At 43.4% G+C, this 8,726-nt stretch overlaps 1 long non-coding RNA gene across 2 annotated transcripts; it reads right to left on the bottom strand.

Moving 5' to 3' along the window:
* Positions 1–5,939: 5,939 nt before the first annotated feature.
* LOC130407058 (uncharacterized) lies at positions 5,940–8,260 on the bottom strand. Of its 2 annotated transcripts, none has more exons than XR_008904559.1 (4): positions 7,899–8,260; positions 7,015–7,183; positions 6,653–6,803; positions 5,940–6,433 (listed from the first exon to the last, which is right to left on the bottom strand). It is a non-coding gene; the product is annotated as an uncharacterized LOC130407058 (long non-coding RNA). The 2 variants fall into 2 exon arrangements; XR_008904558.1 differs by having other exon boundaries at positions 6,653–6,771.
* Positions 8,261–8,726: the final 466 nt, after the last annotated feature.

The following is an 8,726-nucleotide window of genomic DNA, read 5'->3' as shown; positions in this document are numbered from 1 at the left end:
TACAGCTATAGTGCTGTCCTCGGAACAGCACGTGCATGTCTCGCACGAGAGGCCGTAGCCTGCTCAGTGCAAGTAGCATAGCCCACAACTCTTGGCAATTGATATGCCAGCGCAGGCGGGGGTTCGTCCAACACCCCACCTGCGTGCCCGTTGCACACTACACCGCACCCCTGCAGGGAGACTTCAGTCGTCACCACGACCTGCCTCATAACCTGCTCAAAGGGACCTGAGTCCGTCGAAAAAGTCATAAAGACTAGGGGTTATGGTGCGTCGGCAGCAGGGCGGCATCACCATGCGCCTGCTGCCGGTGTGCCACGCTCTCCTCGGAACTCGACTCTGAAACCAGTGTTGGAGCGGTGTCATGTGCATCAACTCGAGGGGTATTAACCCGCGAGGACGCCATGTGTCCCAGGAGCCTCTGAATTGTTTCAGGGGGACCGCTGTCTGCCTAAAATGTTCATTTCAGACAGTTCAACACTGGTTGGGCACAACTGCGGACAGGTGTGCCGACATGGTGACAGAGCTGAGTTCCATACCGAGAAAGAGGATGCTCTGCACTGGGGAGAGCTTGCCCCTCTCTTGGTTGACCTGGAGTCCCAATCGACCTAGGTGCCGGAGCACCAGGTCCCTTTGTGTACATAACAGATCTCGCGAGTGTGCCAAGATAGGCCAGTCGCTGAGATAGTTTAGTACCCGCTCGCCTTCCTCCTCTCAGGGAGAAAGGGCGGTCAGGGACAGACCGAAAGGGAGGACTCTGTACTGATATGCCCGCCTCTCGCACGCGAACCGTGGGAACGGCCGGTGTCGAGGAGGATCGAGACATGAAAGTAAGCGTCCTTCAGGTCGATTGCCACGAACCAATCCTGACACCTCATAGATGTCAGGACGCGCCTCTGTGTGAGCACCCTGAATGGCAGCTTGTGAAGGTGCTCTGTTCAGGGTACGCAGCCTTTGGGGGCAACCCGCCGTCTTTCTTGGGAACGATGAAGTGCGGGTGGTGACCCACTGAACATCTTGGTTTTGAGGGACGAACTCGATGCCTGTTTTGCCAGAAGGGTGGTGACCTCTACCCGAAGTACGGAGGCGTCCCTGCCTCTGACAGAGGGAGAGATGATGCCCCGAAACTTGGGTGAGTCTCTGGCGAACTGGATCGAGTAACCAAGACGGACCGCCCTCATTAGCCAGCGAGACAGTGTGGGCAGCTCTCGAGCTCCCAGGGACTGTGACAGGGTGACCAAGGGGACGGTCTGCTTCATCATTCCCACGGGGGGTGGTTCGTCGGCTGGCGGAGCTAACCATGTCGCGGGGAGTCCCCGGAGGGAAGGTTTTTGCTCCGCCTGCTTACCTGCCTGGCGGGACAACGGCACGCACTGTCGGTTTGAGAGTGGTGACGGCTGTCGTATGTGTACGACCTCACGCCTCGCCAGGGTGTGAGGTCGGTTCGCCGAGCACAGTCCAGTGGAGTGTGCGATCGGCTGCAAGTAAACCCGGGGAGAACAGAAAACTCAGTGAGTAAGTGGGCGCCAAGCCCTAACAAGGGCCCGGCTTTGGTGACGAGGCAGGAGTCGTCCCGTACCGACCGATCAGAGCCGTGGCTGTGAAGGTTCGGGCCCGATGTTGTTCTTCCTGGGGTCTTCCCGTCAGTGTCCCTTCTCGCGAGGAGGTTGCTGACGGGGTGGAGGTTTCCCCCTCGACCTCTGCTTCCGGGGTGCCGCCTGTGGGGGCACAGGAACCGGAGCCGATGTCGAAAGGGTCCTGGGTTGCAGGGAAGCAGACGTCACGTGAGATCTCGGAGGCCTGTAGGCGGCCGAGTCGCGGCGTGAAAAAAATGTGGTTAATTGCCACTGTCTGCTTCGCCGTCAAAAAACTGCTGAGCGCAGTCCTCGACGGTGTTACCAACAACCCACCCTGCGAGATGAGTGCATCAAGAAAGCGGACTTCCTTGCTGTCACTCTTCTGCACAAGGTATAGCCGGGGGTGTCTCTCCTGGACCACTACCGTGGACATCGTCCGACCCAGGGCCCGTGCCGCCGCCTTAGTCGCCCGTAGAGCGCTGTCAGCGGTGGCACGGAGATCCTGCATTATACCCGGGTCGGCCTTACCCTCGTGGAGCCCTCTCAACGCCCTGGCCTGGCGGACCTGCAGGATGGCCAAGGCATAGAGAGAGGAGGCAGCCTGGCCCGCAACATCGCAAGCTTTCGACACCAGTGATGCCAAAGTCTTACGTGCTTTGGACGGTAGGAGTGGTCGATCCCCCCCAGGTGGTAGCCGTCCGCGGCACAGGTGCACCGCAGGCGGACGTTCCACCCGGGGGATCTCGACGCAGTCCTTGGCTGCCTCACCATCGAGGGAAGTAAGGGAGCCGGAGCTGGTTTCACTGGAACGGTCCGTGAGTGGAGCGTTCCAAGTTTTACACAGCTCCTCATGCACCTCCGGGAAAAACATGGCACCCGGGGTGGGCGCGGTTTGCACCGCGCACCGACCTCGGGAACCACGCATCCCCGGGTTAGCACGGATGACATCACTTCTGCTTCCTCCTGAACTCGACCGCTGGGGGTGGAGTTTGGATTCGGCAGAGTCGGATGCCAGTCTCCCTCCGATGCTGCGAGCGACATCTCATCTACGTCACACATCGTTTCCGAGTGTGTGCGTGAGGATCCGGACGGTATGCCACCGCCGGTTGGGGAACGTTCAGAAGAGCGAATCGGGGTGCGATCGGCCCGTGAGCACTTGGCTGGCGGGTTTACGTTCGCAGAGTTCCCCGTATCACTAACGCTGCTAACGTGGGTGGTCATCGGGGCCGTAGCCACAGATGTCACAGCCCGGGTAGCAGACGAAATGGTGGCTGGTTCCCGTAGGAAGACAGCCACCCGTGACCGCAACTTCTGAATGACAATCTGCCCGCAGTGCAGGCAGATGTGTCAACGAACGCTGCTTCAGTGTGCTGGACGCCCAGACACCTAATGCAGCGATCGTGTCCATCCCCCTCCTCGATGAGGGTGCCGCACCCAAGAGAACAGCGGGACATGCCGCGCTGGAGAATGCTCAGTCAGTCCTGAAAAGGACTTTTAGAAAAAATCTCTAACACCTCCGGAACCGCCGAGACGCCCAGGGGAAGGTCGCTGCAGGAAGGGACGATCCGCTGTAACACGTCGTAGCACCAGCGTGTAGTTGTAGAGGATTGAATCCTGAGTTGTACTCATGAGCGATGGCTCTGAAGAACTAAAGGTAAGTGAATGCTGCACGCCGGCCTCCTTTTATACCGGATTTCCGGGGGCGGAGCCCGGCATGCAAATTGCATTCGCCAAATTTCATTGGCCTTTTCTATAGTAGTCAGAGTTGATTGGTTCTCAAGGGCGAACCCCATCTGTCGTTCTCGACACAACGTCGAGAGACCGACAGAAAGGGAACATATGGGACTTTCATGATCCTGTCATTAGACTAGAAAAGCATGACAAGGTGAGGCAGGAACATGACAGAAGTATCATTTATACTCCAAACAATGCCTGGTAAGATACTTGAATACTTAGATTGTAAGGATGTTTCACTTAGTGAGAGATGTGATGAACTATTTTTTCAGCAATGGAATTAAATCAAGTTTAATAAAATACCTTCCTATTAAGCGGCTAGTCTTTCTGATGTGATTCTGATTCTGCGTGTCTAATGTTATTGCTTTGATCTTTATCATAAATGTATTCTCATGATTTTTGCTTCATTAGACGAATATAGAAACAATACAAACAGAAGTCTTCACATGCCCGGATATAAAGAGTATTGTATTCTATTGAGGATTGTTAAAAAATATTTTGTGTTTTTAGAAACAATCATCCTAAAATATAGCCTAAAAATAATACTAAAACTGCAAAATAATCATAATATTTTAAAAAGTGCAATTACTTTTACTTTAAATTAGGATTATTCAGATATGGCTTGAGTGACAATTGATCACTTATGCAGTATGTCTAAATGCAGTTTATGCATACAGAATTATTTATAAATTATACAGAGCTTTCAGAATTACTGTTATATCTATGCTTAGTGTCTTTGCTAATAATATTCATTGTCATTTTAAACCAGATACACATTAAACACCACAAAACATTATATCGTTGATACAATTGCTAAAAAGTTTTCCCAACAACAATTTTTTAATATTTAAATTCCACGAGGATGATGCCATTAAGTAACTGTTCTTGTCAGTAAAACAAATCTTACTAGACACTAAAAGGTGTTTAAAACCTGATGATTAAAACCTTAAGGCTGAAGTTGAGAACCCCTTTAAATAATTGTTTTTTGAAAAATTATCATTATAGAAAGGAAATATTGTAACACTTTAGTTTACAGTGCCCCTGTTACATGTATTTACTAAAGTATTTATCATACATTTTGCATAATTACATGTAACTAACCATAAACCACACCCTAACCCCAATCCTATAGCAAGTACTGTACATTTCTCGTACAGTATTATTTCTTGGTATACATAAATATATAATAAATTGTTAAACAAGACTAGTATTGGGTGTAACTAGTTACGAAGTAATATGTTACTGTAATTTAATTACTTTCCCCTTGAAAAAGTAAAGTAAGAGATTAGTCTTAATTTTTCTGTAATTCAATTACAGTAACTTTTTATGATCTTAAACTAAATACTTTGTGTAATATATGCAATTGGACATCAAATTGACATCAGAATTTAAAGTCTAACTTTAAAATCCGTGCTTTAATGTATAATTCTCACATTTTTTATACTTCGGTCAGTAAATAAGAGTACTTTATTTAGTTTATTATTATTTATTTGAATGAATTAAATTAGATGTTTCATGTCCATCCCGCAATCACTTAACTAATTAGTAATAAGTAACTAAATACTTTTAAGAGAGAGTAATTTGTACAGTAATCTAATTACACTTTTGTATGTAATTAGTAACTAGTAATTGATTACTTTTTCAGAGAAACTTACCCAGCACTGAACAGGACACATAAAATAAGTGTAACTGCAAATACTTTTATTTTCTCACTAAGTAATTCTGTATGCAAGTATTAAATAATTACGAAAATGATTAAAAATTTGAGAAAATTTCTAAATAGTCATACACTGGCGAAGTCTCTTAAAGAATGTATAGAGTGTTGCGTAATATGTAAATAAGGACTGTGTGAGCGTGTCTCGTCTTATTCTCCATATTTTTGCATATTTTAAACTGAATGTCATCTCATCTCTAACCATGACATAGCTGGGACAGCCAGTGTTCTGAAACATGCCGGCATTTCTCAGAACGGTTAAACAAACAATAACATTTCAGTAAACCCAGTCAAAGTCAGACATTCACGGCATTAAAATGCAGTGGCAGGACCTGAAGCGTGAAGTTCATGCTTGATAGCCTAAAAATGTCACGGTATATGTATGCGTATCTGCAAGGACGATGCGGCCATTATTCCTCCAAAGCAGTTTCAAACTAGAAGCATTTGGTTTTAATTGTTGTTGCAAACAGGTGTGAAAGCAACAATTACTGTTTGTCTTTTTGCTAGATTTTTTCACATTGCTGTGAGCTGAACAAAGTCATGTCTAGAAATGACTGGCTATGGATCTAATTTATGTAAATATATCTAAATATATTGTTTATGCATATATATATATTGTTTGAGCATTCCCATGATCTGTAAATCCAAATTACTGTAGAATGTTTATCAACATTTAAGACAAATGCTTATAAAAAGAACATATCTAGATAAATGTGTGATTGCACCAAATGTAGTCAACAAAAGAAGGTTAGACATTTTTGTGTTCCTAAGCACATATGTCAAGAAATTAGAGAGAAATAGAGGAGTTTGTTGTAATAATAGGTTTCATCAGTCAATGTTTAGTACAGCATATTTTCTGTGAATAAATGTAATGTAAATAGGGAATAGATATTTACTGACATACACTGTAAAAAAAATCCTGTAAAATTTACAGTAAACTACTGGCAGCAGGGTTGCCAGCCAGTTACTGTAAATTGTACAGCCACAGTACTGTAATTTAATTTACAGCCATTTACTGTAATTGCAGAATACAGGAAAAACTGTAATTTTGAATAGCAACAGTATAATGCTGTATTTTTTACAGCAAATTGCTTGATTTTAATTTACTTTATTTAGAAGAAATACATAAATCACTGTATATCCAGTATGTTTTGCATACTGGATATACAGTGTTTATTTTTTTTTAATTGATACAAAAATACATTACAGACAAATTGTGTACGTTGTTGTACATGAAATAATTTTATTCAGTAAGAACTTCATAGTATACAACATGGCTCTTTAAACATTCATGTTTAAACAACACGTTAACCAACATTACCATCATGAAACAACATTGCAAAACAAGGCCCAAGTGAGTCTGTAAAACGGTCCACATCTTGATCCATCAGAGCACAACAAGTAGCTGGAACTATGGAAATGAAACAAGAGAATAATGTTAGATATTCAATTTATAGTCAGAGAAAAACAGAGGACAACATCTACAGTCAGAGAATAATAAAATGATGTAATTCAATGATGAGATCTGTGTGTGTGTGTGTGTGTGTGTGTGTGTGTGTGTGTGTGTGTGTGCGTGTGTCTGTGTGTGTGTGTGTGTGTGTGTGTGTGTGTGTGTGTGTGTGCTTCTTACTTTTCATCGATTACACTGAATATTCATCATTGTGTTTAGAAGAGCGGCGACATGTGGGTTCACTGCAACCTGTTTCTTCTGTATCCTGGCATTTTAGATGACGCTTCTTGTTCCACTCTCTGGATTAATATCCACAAAGAGTCAGGAAAAACTAAATGTTATATATTAAATGTACAAAATATATTATATTAAAACACATGAATTAAATCATCAGCTTGCTAGTGTTAAATAGGGGAGACTTCTAAATAATTTGCCCAAAAAAATTGCATCTCTCGTTGAGAAATATTGTTTTAAAGGTCTTAACAGGTATATAACATTAACATATCTATAAAAAGCAGGTAAGGAAGTTGTTCAATTAATACCTTTCATTGGACTCCAAGTACATGCTGCCCCATCCTGGTACTCAAGATTGAATATGTAACATGCTATGAACAGAGTGGGAAGGCCAGACATGAAGCTGTGCTGAGCACCGTCACACACAACCTAACCTTCAGTAGTCAGTATCCAGTGGCCTGCATAGCAAAGTGTGTCCTAAAACAAACAATTATACATGTGACAATAGTAATAGTTAATAGTGACTATACAATTATCTTTAAGCATTTTACATTTAACTACATTTTAGTATAAGTGACTCTACAAACAAACTCTAAGCAAATTAAACAGAGTAACTTACACTTAAAACCGTACTTATACAGAAATGTAATCCAACTAACGTTAGGGATGTCACGGTCAAGAAATTGTCACACTAGTATTTTGTAACGGGTCTCACTCCCACCCACCAACGGTCCTATTTGGGAGACAGGCCTGCTATACAATGAGGGTGTCGCTAACGTCTTTTGCTCAAGCTCTCAGCTGGCCTCCGATACATAAACTGTATATCTAGATGGTTACGTACATTAATCACTTTACCGGGCTATCCTCCGTGAACATCGACTTACCTCAAGCTATGGTGACTCATTTTAATTTGGGCGCTCGATTTAACGGATAACTGCATTTGCAAATTTGAATTACACCACAAAATAATCACGAGCGAGTGTGGTATCCCAACTGTCGAAGCATGTAACTTTTACCGAGTCTACGGCGGGCGCGATGTTCAACATTAAAAAAACAACCGTCAACTTACTAATACAATGAACTGTAGCTCGTCACATACCGCCTTCACTCCTGGTGTGAACAAAAACTCTAAATAACATGAACAACTTCTGTCCTCAGGTGCTATAGCGACGGAGAATGTTTGAAATCTTACCGCGACGGCGCTGCTGAAACCCCGCAAGACTCCTTCGGTCCCCGCGGATGGAGGTTGAATCCGGGGTTAGCAATATGAACCGCGAATTTAGATACCTCTATATAAAGTTACCAGTATGATAGTTACCAAATATGGAAAAAAAATACGTGATAAGTTACCACAGGTGTGAATCATTCATTTTGCGCACTACCCCAATCTCGACTGTTGAAAATCATCCCGCCATTGTAGATTTGAAATTTACAGCAATATTCTGTACATTGAGTTAATCCGTCACGTGACCCCAGAATGCATTGCACTTTACAGCAATATTCTGTATTATTTAAAATACAGTCAGCTTCTGTAAAATAACGCTGTAGTTTTTACAGCAATTCGTTACAGTGTATTACTCATGTGAGTTGTCTAATGGGCCCAACTGAATTGCCAAAACAGGTGCCTGGAGTAAAATAACGGTTATTCTCAGATTCTCATTCCATCAGAAATGGGGTCATACTGTAAGATGTCATGCTGTGAAAAACAAAATGATTCAAATACAAGTCTATGAACCACAAACAGATAAATCAAACAATGCATTTAGATATACTGTAAGCATCAATGGATCTTTTAAATCATATTGCATCATATTAAACTTTAATAATGTTTGATTGAACCTTAGATATTTCTTGCATCTGTTTATTAAGACTCCATCAGATTTGTTTCGGATGGTAATGGTACATTTTGCCTCCACTATTAGATCTGAACAAACATCCTTCTGATAATCCGGAACAAGCAGCCGAGATTACTGTATAATTATCCAGAATTGCATGTTCTGCTTGCAGAAAAGCACAAATA

Source organism: Triplophysa dalaica, chromosome 18 (assembly GCF_015846415.1).
Source record: "Triplophysa dalaica isolate WHDGS20190420 chromosome 18, ASM1584641v1, whole genome shotgun sequence".
NCBI classification, from domain to species: domain Eukaryota; kingdom Metazoa; phylum Chordata; class Actinopteri; order Cypriniformes; family Nemacheilidae; genus Triplophysa; species Triplophysa dalaica.
This window is presented reverse-complemented; position numbering and strand designations above follow the sequence as displayed.